Genomic DNA, 12,863 nt, shown 5'->3' with positions numbered 1-12,863 from the left:
TACTTACATTGAAGGTTACATCCTTCGTGGGGGCAAGTGTACATGTATACAACGCTTGACTGCTTTAGAGGGTTCTCCGTCGGCTTCGGGCTGTTTTTGATAAGGAGTTCGGAAGTCTTCTTGGTTTTGTAGAATATTATCAGGTTTATGTTTTGGTTAGGAGTAGTGCTTTTTACTCCTTTACGGATTATTTCTTTCATTATTCTTTCCTCTTTTATATGTTCACTGTGCATGGTTGATTTGTAATATAATTTTATTGGGGGTGTTGTGGTTTCTGTTCTAGGTTCTGAATTATACCAACGGTCCAAGTGTCTTCTTATAGCAGCGTTTATTTCCGCGTTGCTATATCCGTTGTTCACCAATACCTGAGTTACTCTTTCAAACTCTCTACTCACGTTGCTCCATTCAGAGCAGTGGGTAAGCGCTCGACGAATTGAGAACATTGGCTTTGTATCTTTGGGGGCACTCACTTCTACCGTTCAGGTATAATCCTATGTTGGTGGGCTTGGTATATACGGTACATATATATGTCGTACCTAGTAGTCAGAACTCACTTTTTGGCCTACTGTGCAAGGCCCGATTTGCCTAATAAGTCAAGTTTTCATGAATTAATATATTTTCTCTAATTTTTTTCTTATTAAATGATAAAGTAACCCATTTCATTATGTATGAGTTCAATTTTTTTTATTGGAGTTAAAATTAACGTAGATATATGACCGAACCTAACCAACCTTACCTAACCTAACCTAACCTATCTTTAGAGGTTATGTTAGGTAAGGTAGCCGAAAAAGTTAGGTTAGGTAGGTTAGGTAGTCGAAAAACAATTAATTCATGAAAACTTGGCTTATTAGGCAAATTGGTCAAGTGGATTAAGGCGTCTTGTACATACCAGTTGCGTTGCTTCTGGGAGTATGGGTTCGAGTCACTTCTGGGGTGTGAGTTTTCAGTTGCATATGTCCTGGGGACCATTCAGGCTTGTTCGCATTTGTGTTCCTCACATGTTGCCCCAAAGAATGAGGTGATTTGGTAAAATGCTATGCCCAAGATAACTATCCGAGTGCCGGCGGTGGGGTGGTTCAAATAGCCTCGGCTATCACCTCATTTTGTCCGGTCGTGATGGTCAAGTGGATTAAGGCGTCTTGTACATACCAGTTGCGTTGCTTCTGGGAGTATGGGTTCGAGTCACTTCTGGGGTGTGAGTTTTCAGTTGCATATGTCCTGGGGACCATTCAGGCTTGTTCGCATTTGTGTTCCTCACGTGTTGCCCCAAAGAATGAGGTGATTTGGTAAAATGCTATGCCCAAGATAACTATCCGAGTGCCGGCGGTGGGGTGGTTCAAATAGCCTCGGCTATCACCTCATTTTGTCCGGTCGTGATGGTCAAGTGGATTAAGGCGTCTTGTACATACCAGTTGCGTTGCTTCTGGGAGTATGGGTTCGAGTCACTTCTGGGGTGTGAGTTTTCAGTTGCATATGTCCTGGGGACCATTCAGGCTTGTTCGCATTTGTGTTCCTCACGTGTTGCCCCAAAGAATGAGGTGATTTGGTAAAATGCTATGCCCAAGATAACTATCCGAGTGCCGGCGGTGGGGTGGTTCAAATAGCCTCGGCTATCACCTCATTTTGTCCGGTCGTGATGGTCAAGTGGATTAAGGCGTCTTGTACATACCAGTTGCGTTGCTTCTGGGAGTATGGGTTCGAGTCACTTCTGGGGTGTGAGTTTTCAGTTGCATATGTCCTGGGGACCATTCAGGCTTGTTCGCATTTGTGTTCCTCACGTGTTGCCCCAAAGAATGAGGTGATTTGGTAAAATGCTATGCCCAAGATAACTATCCGAGTGCCGGCGGTGGGGTGGTTCAAATAGCCTCGGCTATCACCTCATTTTGTCCGGTCGTGATGGTCAAGTGGATTAAGGCGTCTTGTACATACCAGTTGCGTTGCTTCTGGGAGTATGGGTTCGAGTCACTTCTGGGGTGTGAGTTTTCAGTTGCATATGTCCTGGGGACCATTCAGGCTTGTTCGCATTTGTGTTCCTCACGTGTTGCCCCAAAGAATGAGGTGATTTGGTAAAATGCTATGCCCAAGATAACTATCCGAGTGCCGGCGGTGGGGTGGTTCAAATAGCCTCGGCTATCACCTCATTTTGTCCGGTCGTGATGGTCAAGTGGATTAAGGCGTCTTGTACATACCAGTTGCGTTGCTTCTGGGAGTATGGGTTCGAGTCACTTCTGGGGTGTGAGTTTTCAGTTGCATATGTCCTGGGGACCATTCAGGCTTGTTCGCATATATATATATATATATATATATATATATATATATATATATATATATATATATATATGTATATATATATATATATATATATATATATATGTCGTACCTAGTAGCCAGAACTCACTTCACAGCCTACTATTCAAGGCCCGATTTGCCTAATAAGCCAAGTTTTCCTGAATTAATATATTTACTATAATTTTTTTCTTATGAAATGATAAAGCAACCTTTTTCTCTATGTATGAGGTCAATTTTTTTTTATTGGAGTTAAAATTAACGTAGATATATGACCGAACCTAACCAACCCTACCTAACCTAACCTAACCTATATTTATAGGTAAGGTTAGGTTAGGTAGCCAAAAAAAGCTAGGTTAGGTTAGGTTAGGTAGGTTAGGTAGACGAAAAAACATTAATTCATGAAAACTTGGCTTATTAGGCAAATCGGGCCTTGAATAGTAGGCTGAGAAGTGCGTTCTGGCTATTAGGTACGACATATATATATATATATATATATATATATATATATATATATATATATATATATATATATATATATATATATTGAGGACGGAGGAGGGGGACGGACACGTGGTGAGCAAGGTCCTACACTTGAACCAATTTCAACGAGGATCACGATGCCTGAGCCAGCCAAGACTTGACCTGTGTAGGTATGAATACCTGCTGAAGGCCCCGGGGGTGACAAGTAGAACCGTATCTCCTTCATTCCAACACTATGAACGTTGAAAGGTGCGTTGTCTGAGCTTTGTGTATGGCGAGGCAGGTACAGTGTATGGGTGAGGGTGAGGGGAGGGTCGCCGCCGTCTCAGTGCCGCCACCCACCAGCCCCCAAGGCGGGGGTACGGGGGGAAGGGGGGAGTGATGGGGGAGGCTCTCGAGCTGCCTACAGTGATGTTAGTGGAAAGTTAGTGCGTTCATAAGCAAATCGGTGAGTGTAGTGTTAAAAACAAAGTGCACTAGTGATTTCCCCGAGTGTTTGATAGTGTGTAACAAGTGTGACGGCGGCCTCCCTCGTGTGCCCCCCCTCCACCACCCCCGCCCGCCATCTCCCCCCACCCCGCTACCTGCGCCCGACCCAGCCAGCCGCCCATCAACACACAGCCCACCCACACACGGTGCCCAGGCCATGCCCAACTCCCCCAGGAGGGTAATGCTTGCCGTGTTACTCTCCACCTGGGAAGGAGAGGGTGCACTAAGCGGGCAGCCAGGCGTCATCACATCTAGGCATGGCACATGTCGCACCTGACACACAGCCTCTTTCCAGCCAATAAGATGGCCACCCAAGAGGAAACTGTCAAGTGTGTGACAGACGGTATCGTCTCAATTCAAATGGAACTGTCCGCTATCATTCTCTCAATTCAGGTGGTTGTCTAGGGTCTAGGCGCCTGCCCCGGGGCAGTGACGATGGACAACCTGCTGCAGGAGCGAGGAACAATACCTCCCTCAACTTCATTTCAGCAGATAATCTGCTTGAAGCAATCAAAGCGACGTCCACCAGGACCTTGCCCCACATCCCCAAGGCTGCCCGTCATCAAGCAGCAGCCAAACTCACCAGTCTGCTGACAAAGGTCAACAATGCTCCTAGAACCATTGGAGCATGGCACAATCTCCTTCTATTTGGGAATGCATGCCTAGCATTACCGCCCAGGAGAGACAAGTCATTAGCAACCTCTGTAATCAGAGCTCTTAATGAATTCCCCAGAGCAGACAACCTGGTCCGCCTCCCCCCTCGTGCCAAGAACACCAGCCGCAGGACGACCAACAATAACTCATCTGAGAACCACAAAATGAGAGCACAGATCACCAGGAAAATAGAAGAGGGCAATACCACAGGTGCCATCAGAATCATGACCAGCGATGACACTATTGCCCCCAGGAATGCCACGACAGCAGAGGCTCTTCAAGACAAACACCCACCCAGAGCCCCCGACAGCAGCAGGGATCACCAGGAAAACAATGCTGGCATAGAACCCTTGACTGTTCGAGAATCTGAGGTGTACAAAGCAGCCATGTCTTTCCCAACAGGTTCAGCAGGGGGCTTTACAGGCCTAAGACCCCAGCACATCAAACAAATGCTGAACCCGGTGCTTGGAGATGCTGCAAAGGACCTTCTAGTGGAACTTACCAGATTCTCCAACATGTGTTTGGCTGGCGGCATCCCTGAGGACATCAGGCCTGTCTTTTATGGAGCAGCACTCTGTGCTCTAAAGAAGAAGGATAGGGGTATCAGGCCCATTGCCGTTGGCAACACCCTCCGACGCCTTGTAGCTAAGGCTGCAGTGAGATCTATCAGCCAGGAAGCAGCCACCTTGCTGAAACCTCATCAGCTCGGGTTTGGGATTCCCCTAGGTTGTGAAGCTGCAGCACATGCAGCTCGGCCTTACATTGTTGATCTCCCGGACCAGAAGGCACTAGTAAAGCTTGACTTCAAAAATGCCTTCAATTAAGTCAGACGAGATGCTGTCCTCAGGGCTGTACACAACCATTTCCGTCCCCTTTACCCATTCATCCGATCGTGCTACAGTGGGGACTCTAAGCTTCTTTTTGGGGAGCATGAAATAAACTCCTGTGAATGTGTCCAACAAGGTGACCCCTTAGCCCCCCTCCTTTTCTGCCTAGCTATCAAAGAGGTCACTGATAGTCTGACAAGCGAGCTAAACATCTGGTACCTGGATGATGGCACTCTAGCTGGAACTCCGGAAACCATTTTGGGGATATAAGGAAAATCCAGGAGCAGGGAGCAGCCTTAGGCCTCATTCTCAATGCATCCAAATGTGAAATAATCTCCCGCAACCCAGACATCACTGGGCAAATACAAAATGCTCTTCCAGACATTCTCGTTGTCGAGCCACCGGACTGCACTCTCCTGGGTGCCCCCATTGGCCCACGAGCAATCGAGGAGGTCCTGGCTGCAAAAATCACTGACCTAAAGAGAATGCAGGACAGGATTGACAAGATTGATGCCCATGATGCTCTCTTTCTCCTTACAAGATGCCTGTCTCTCCCTAAGTTGACCTACTTTCTGAGATGTTCTCCATCCTACAGCAGCCCTAAGTTAAATGTGTATGACACCCTTCTGAGGTCCATGCTGGTGAAAGTCCTGAACCTGCCATTGGACGACTCTCAGTGGGAGCAAGCAACCCTTCCTGTAAGACTCGGCGGCCTTGGTGTCCGCACAGCCTCCCAAATTGCTCTACCAGCCTTCCTTTCCTCCTCTCATGCATCGCACGACCTCGTCAGAGATATTTTACCTGCAACCCTGAGAGATTGAGCAGGAATACACGATCCTGCTTTCACTGAATGTTCAAATCAGTGGAATGTTCTTGCAGCCCCAGCAACCATTATAGAGCCAACAAAACAACACAAACAGTCTGGCTGGGACCACCCTCTAGTGGAAAAAGTAGCTGATGCCATGCTAAGCGTCGCAACATCAGACAAGGAGAAAGCCCGCCTCAGAGCAGTGCGTGCCCCCCATGCAGGAGACTTCCTCCTGGCAGTACCCATGTCTGCAATGGGCACGCGCCTAGATCCAGAATCCCTTCGTGTAGCAGTGGCCCTCCGCCTTGGTGCCCCAATTCACACTGAATACAAGTGTATTTGCAACAGGGTGGAAGCAGACCAATACGGACTGCATGGGTTGCATTGCGGAAGCACAAAGGGCTGGCATGCAAGACACAACGAGGTCAATGACATCATCAAGAGAAGCCTCGTCTCAGCTAGGTGCCCAGCGGAGAGAGAACCTCGCATCCTAGGGGTCCAAAACCCGGATTTCCCAGCACTTCGCCCTGATGGCATCACCATATACTCATGGAAGGAGGGTAGACAGTTGGTGTGGGACTACACATGTGTATCCACCCTGGCTGACACTTATGTACACTTCGGAGCTGATCAAGCAGGTGGGGCGGCCAACCACAGGGAAACAGCAAAATCACTCAAATACAGGCGACTGGAAGGTCAATACCTCTTTGTTCCCATAGCGTCTGAGACGCATGGCCCCTGGGGCAAGAGTGCCTTGGGATTTCTCAAGGAATTGGGGTCCAAGTTCATTGACGTCACCAGAGACCCAAGGGCTTCCAGTTTTTTATTTCAGCGTCTCAGTGTGGCGATCCAGAGGGGAAATGCTTGCTGCGTCCTCGGTTCCTGTCCAGAAGCGGAGGAGCTTCAAGAGATCCATAACCTTTAGGCATTTGTCTTGTATGTTTTGTAACCTTTAAATACACAATAAAGGGGAAAAAAAAGGGAAGGGGGTTGTAGGAGAAAAGCACACAGAAACTGTATTGGAGGGGACCCACATTCCCTCCAATGCGTTATGTGTGGTTTCCTCCGAGGCTATGGGTCCCCCTTCTTCCAGCCAGAGGTGGTACTCCCTTCCCTATATTAAAAAAAAAAAAAAAAAAAAAAAAAAAAAAAATATATATATATATATATATATATATATATATATATATATATATATATATATATATATATATATATATATATAGGTAGTACCTAGTAGCCAGAACGCACTTCTCTGCCTACTATGCAAGGTCCGATTTGCCTAATAAGCCAAGTTTTCATGAATTAATTGTTTTTCAACTACCTAACCTACCTTACCTAACCTAACCTAACTTTTTCGGCTACCTAACCTAACCTAACCTTTAAAGATAGGTTAGGTCAGGTTAGGTACGGTTGGTTAGGTTCGCTCACATATCTACGTTAATTTTAACTCCAATAAAATAAAATTGACCTCATACATAATGAAATGGGTAGCTTTATCATTTCATCAGAAAAAAATTAGAGAAAATATATTAATTGAGGAAAACTTGGCTTATTAGGCAAATCAGGTCTTGCATAGTAGGCTGAGAAAGGCGTTCTGGCTGCTAGGTACGACATATATATATATATATATATATATATATATATATATATATATATATATATATATATATATATATATATATATATATATATATATATATATATATATATATTATATTATATATATATATATTATATATATATATATATATTATATTATATATATATATATATTATATATATATATATATATATATATATATATATATATATATATATATATATTGTATATATATATATATATATATATATATATATATATATATATTGTATATATATATATATATATATATATATATATATATATATATATATATATATATATATATATATATATATGTCGTACCTAGTAGCCAGAACTCACTTTTTGGCCTACTATTCAAGGCCCGATTTGCCTAATAAGCCAAGTTTTCCTGAAATAATACATTTTTTCTAATTTTTTTCTTATAAAATGATAAAGCTACCCATTTCATTATGCATGAGGTCAATTTTTTTTTATTGGAGTTAAAATTAACGTAGATATATGACCGAACCTAACCAACCCTACCTAACCTAACCTAACCTATCTTTATAAGTTAGGTTTGGTTAGATAGCCAAAAAAGTTAGGTTCGGTTAGGTTAGGTAGGTTAGGTAGTCGAAAAACAATTAATTCATGAAAATTTGGCTTATTAGGCAAATCGGGCATTGCATAGTAGGCTGAGAAGTGCGTTCTGGCTACTAGGTACGACATATATATATATATATATATATATATATATATATATATATATGTCGTACCTATATATATATATATATATATATGTCGTACCTAGTAGCCAGAACGCACTTCTCAGCCTACTATGCAAGGCCCGATTTGCCTAATAAGCCAAGTTTTCATGAATTAATGTTTTTTCGACTACCTAACCTACCTAACCTAACCTAACCTACCTTTTTCGGCTACCTAACCGAACCTAACCTATAAAGATAGGTTAGGTTAGGTTAGGTAGGGTTGGTTAGGTTCGGCCATATATCTACGTTAATTTTAACTCCAATAAAAAAAATTGACCTCATACATAATGAAATGGGCAGCTTTATCATTTCATAAGAACAAAATTAGAGAAAAAACATTATTTCATGAAAACTTGGCTTATTAGGCAAATCGGGCCTTGCATAGTAGGCTGAGAAGTGCGTTCTTGCTATTAGGTACGACATATATATATATATTGTGACGATAATCTCCTTCAAGAGATTGAGCCTGCTCTTCTCTCCACCATTACGTCGTTAAAGTTATATAGAACTACTATGGAAGAAATGTCCAACAACGACAACAACACCAGCAAGGTTTGCCAGAGCGCAAAACGTTGCAGCCAGGGACACCTGTTCAGACTCAAACCGCCAAACTACCTGTTGATCGCTACCGGCTCCGTTGATTGGTCGCCGGTCTGGCTGCAACTGCACTCGCCCCCCATACTACTTGATGTCTGGGGTCGCCACGACCTCAGACCTCAGAATATTCTGTGCTTTCGCAGTTCTCACTCCTCCTGGCTAGACGTTAGCGTGTACTGAGAGAGGTGGTAGCTTAAAGCCAATATTCCAGCACCTCCCTTTAATTTTGTGTTGCACTTCTTGTTATTTTATCTTAACGTAACTTTTCATTGTGTCATTTAATTATTCTTATTATTTTGATTGATTGATTTTATTATAAGAATTTGTTTGTCCATTTTTTCATGTTTTGATTTATTTAACGTAATTAAAATTTCATTGTTAAAATTTACTTGTGTTTTGTGTGTCTTCTCCTTACCTTACCACAGACGAAGTTCCAGTTTTTCTATTTTTTTTTATAACTATGTGACGAGGCCATACCCCTAGCCTTAAACGGCCGAACACCAACGTGTTACCGTCACAAGTTATATGGGGGCCTGTCCTAGGAGCTTCACTCAGGTACTGGTGCCAAGTGGTAATTTATGGTAAGCGTATTTAACTTTGTTAATGCTGCTTTACTATTTTTCATATTCAATTTCATTTTTTATAAGGTGTGGTGTATTGTGCATTACGAGAGTAACATATAGTGAAGGTGAGACAACTTTGGATTACGTGGTGACTGTAGGCCGCAGTCATACTCTTAATTGGTCATCTCTCCCTCCTTGTTATTACTCGTGTTTACCATCTATGTCCCTTGAATATTTCTCATTCTGACAGATCATCATATTGGTACCCTGGTACTGTGGTCTGCCCCGGGTCAAGAGTACCCAATCTTCTGCAATCTGACTGTAGGAGGACAAAGAGGGCCATAGTTCCTCTAGCTCGAACTTTAGTTGCTGAATTGGGACCTCAGCAGCAGTTCTCGTCACCAGTTGACACCTTGCACCCCTACACGTCAGTCAGAGATGATGATACATACAACGGTAGGGAATTAGCTTACTTTTCAGAGCACAAAAGTTCGCTAATTCTGTAAGTATCATATTAAATTCAGTAGGAAAAACTTGCTTTATGTCCTATAGAGACGTGGCAAGGTATGCCTACATCCTTGGACTACCAATTTTACTTTTGAGACAATTTACTGTTTCATTTGTTTTCGAAACTCTGTTTCATTTGTTAGTAGGATTTTCTTGCCCTTATCCTCTTACATGAGTACCGGGTACAAGATTTCCTGCGCCCTTGATTTAATTTAATCATTTAATATCTTTTACTTAACTTTAATTGTTAAAGATCTCACAGGATAGGTACCAGTTGCCACGTTGTCCTGTTTCTGACATTCACTATTGAATATTCGTGTACCTTTATTTGCTAATTTCACCATGTTTCGTCTCCAAGCTTTCCGTGCAAATCCAGCAGGTGAAATAGGGACTTTAAGTCGTGCCAAGAGGACTGAATTACAAACTCTTGCACACGAGTATCAACTAGAAGTTCCCTACCAAGCCAACAAAAATGACCTACACAACCTGTTGCTGGATTACTATTTAGAGCAAGGTAAGATAGACTCTGAAACTCATGAAACTTACTATATTGCAGGAAAAACTGATTTGGCAACGATGAAACTCCAATTGGAACTGGCCAAGATTGAACGTGAGCAGCAAAGGGAAGCCCGCGAACAACAAAGGGAAGCCCTCGAACAACAAGAACGAGCAGCTGCCATACGAAGGGAAGAACAAGAACGTGAGATTGTCTTACTCCAGGAGCGGGAACGCATACGGCTTGAAACCAAACAACGCGAGTTGGAAATGCAACGTGAACATGACAAGCAACAAGCGACTCTGGCTCTTGAGTGTCGTCAACGTGAAATCGCCTTGGAAACTTCACACTTCACTCAACGCCAGCAAGCTACTGCCAATCTTCCCATCAGTTTTAATATATCACATGCAAGTAAGTTAATGCCATCCTTTGTAGAAGCAGAAGTTGATGTGTTTTTCACCACCTTTGAAACCCTTGCTAATCAACTCAGTTGGCCTGTCGACCAATGGGCCACACTTCTCAGAGTCCATCTTACAGGTAGAGCTGCAGTCACACTCAGTACTTTGGCGTCTGAGAATGACTACCACACTCTGAAACAAGCAGTGTTGGACGCCTACCTACTTTCCACAGAAAGTTATAGAAGGAAATTCCGTGACCACCTGAAGGCGAGTACCACTACCTTCCTCGAGTTTGCTAACACGAAACGGAGGTATTTCATGAAATGGCTGGAAGCAGCACATGTCTCTACTTTTACAGAACTCGTCAACCTGATGCTTGTTGAAGAATTCTTGAGACGTGTGCCGCCTCCTGTCCGCCTGTACTTAGCAGATAAAGAAGAAACCGACTACCTGAAGTGTGCTAAGTCGGCTGACACTTACAGCCTCATCCACCGGCTGACACCCGAACCATCCTCCAGTAAGAAGTCGTGGTACAGTTACGAGAAGGTGAGCCCCGATCAAGCTGGTTCACAACTGTACTGCAAGTATTGTAGACTCTATGGACATACCATAGACAAGTGTGGTAAGCCTCAATACAAGGGAACCACTGACCAACAAAAACCCAAACCAACTCCTCCTAAGTCCGGTAAGCCTGTGATGAATGTTGGTGTTGATGTTAATGATCTTTCTCTTTTCAGTAACCACCTGTATACTGGAACTGTCTCTGCCAACGGTTCAAATCCGGAGGGACGTTTCAAATTCAAGATCTTGAGGGACACAGCGGCTCTTCAATCGATCATCTTGAAGTCGGCTGTGCCCAACATCGTCTACACCGGAGAAACTGTCTTCATCACTGACCTCACTGCTACCACTCCATACCCTCTCGCCAGAGTCCACCTGGATTGTCCCTACGTGAACGGGGAAGTCCAAGTCGCCGTCAGGGAAAAGCCTTTTCCCATGCCAGGAGTGCAACTTCTCCTAGGCAACGACTTGGCAGAAGACCTGCAACCGACCAACCTGATCGTCATGGACAAACCCCAGGTGTGTAACTCTGTGCCACTAAACCCTATTCTAGAGTATGTTCCAGCAGAGGTTCAAGAGAGTGATGAAGTTTCTCCTCCGGTTCTCGTGACCACCCGTGCACAAGCCGCACGTCCACAGCCAGCTGACTCTACTGCTACCGCTCTCCCTCAAGACCCTCAGAAACTCCCCCCGCATCTGACCAAGTTGGAGTTCCGTAAGTTGCAGAGGGAAGATCTTACTTTAACACCATTGTTTTTCCAGGCTGAGACTCAACCCGACAGTATTCCTGGGTTCTTCCTAGAGAACGACTTACTCTACCGCAGATATAGACCCAGTAAACTGAAGGAGGAGGACGATTGGGCCAACATCGAACAACTTGTGATTCCCACCAGCCTGCGGCCCACTATTCTACACCTGGCCCATGGAGCGTTCTCCCACTACGGCTTCAACAAGACTTACCATGGGATTCGTCAAGACTACTACTGGCCAGGTATGGTAAATAACGTCAAACAGTACGTAAAACAGTGTCATACATGTCAGATGGCAGGCAAACCGAACATCTCCATTCCCAGAGCGCCACTGATTCCCATACAGGTGCCTGCGGAACCTTTCCACAGACTCATAATAGACTGTGTTGGTCCTTTACCTCGGACCAGTTCAGGTAACGCCTACATCCTAACCATCCTGTGTCCTACCACCAGATTTCCCATAGCAGTTCCAGTGAAGAACATCACGGCTGCTACGGTTATAAAACATCTATTGAAGATCTTCACTCAATACGGATTTCCCAGGGAGATTCAAAGTGACTGTGGTACCAACTTCACCAGTGATCTCTTCAAAAGGACACTGGAGGAGTTCAACATCAAACAGGTATTGCCCAGCCCCTATCATCCTGCTTCACAGGGTTCTCTTAAACGTAGTCATCAGACCATCAAAGCACTCTTGGAAAAGTTTTGTAGTGAAACCTCGAAGGATTGGGATAAGCAGATTGACATTATAATGTGTATTTTCAGAAGTCTCCCCAATGAGTCCCTAGGAGTATCTCCTTATGAGATGCTCTACGGCCGTAAGTGCCGTACTCCCCTTAAGGCTTTCAAAGACTCTCTCAGAGATGCCACCTTCAGTGAGCATCATTATGTGCCCCAGTTTCTTCAAAACCTTCAACACATTCTAGAGAGAGTCCACCGTTTTGCCCATAATAATCTATTGAAAGCCCAGGAGAGAATGAAGACTCATTACGACCAGACCAGCAAGGTAAGAAAATTCAACCCGGGAGACTTCGTCCTTGCCTACTTCCCTATCCCAGGTTCACCTTTACAAAAC

Source organism: Procambarus clarkii, chromosome 72 (assembly GCF_040958095.1).
Source record: "Procambarus clarkii isolate CNS0578487 chromosome 72, FALCON_Pclarkii_2.0, whole genome shotgun sequence".
NCBI lineage: Eukaryota > Metazoa > Arthropoda > Malacostraca > Decapoda > Cambaridae > Procambarus > Procambarus clarkii.
The sequence above is the reverse complement of the archived record's forward strand: the minus strand, read 5'-3'. Positions refer to the sequence as shown.